Genomic DNA, 808 nt, shown 5'->3' with positions numbered 1-808 from the left:
ACAAACTTAATACGAGTTTTAACAGAAAACATTCATCGAACTAAATTACAATAGAAAAAATTTACTAACCTAAAATGCACAAAAATGCTCGAAGAAGAAGAAATAGACTAACCTAAAATTTAGTAACCTAATATATTGACCCCCCCATGTGTTGAAGTTATCGGGAGGAGAAGATCAAAGAAAAAAAAGAAGAAAAAAAAGAGGAGAAGAAGAAAGGAATAGAGGAGAAGAAAAAAATAGAAAATATTCTCTTTTTTCTTCTTCTCCTCTATTCCTTTCTTCTTCTCCTCTTCTTTTTCTTCTTTCTTCCTCTTCTTCTCCTTTCTTCCTCTTCTTATTTTCATTTTCCTCTCCTTTTTATTCTTCTTCCTTTTCGATATATAAAACTTTTCTTCCTTTTCCTTATTTTACGTTTTCCTCTACACTAACCTAAAATGCACTAACCTTCTTTTTCCACTCCTTTTTTTTCTTCTAAATAAGAACATATACATAAATTTTCAAAAGATATGCACAAAAACATATACATAAATTTTACTATACATATACAATTGTTTTTTCAAATATGCACATATATATGAACATGTACATAAATTGATAAAAAAATACATTTATGAAAAAATGATATGAACAAGTACACACATATATACACATATACACACACATATACAAAAAAATACATTTATGAAAAAATGCTATAAAATAAAAATGTAGGGCAGGGGCGGCGCGCGGCGGGGCAGCGTGCGGCGGCAGCAAAGGGCAGGGGCGGCGCGCGGCGGCAGCGAAGGGCAGGGGCGGCGGCGCGGTGGTA

Source organism: Triticum aestivum, chromosome 5B (assembly GCF_018294505.1).
Source record: "Triticum aestivum cultivar Chinese Spring chromosome 5B, IWGSC CS RefSeq v2.1, whole genome shotgun sequence".
In the NCBI taxonomy this organism is placed as follows: Eukaryota; Viridiplantae; Streptophyta; class Magnoliopsida; order Poales; family Poaceae; genus Triticum; species Triticum aestivum.
This window is presented reverse-complemented; position numbering follows the sequence as displayed.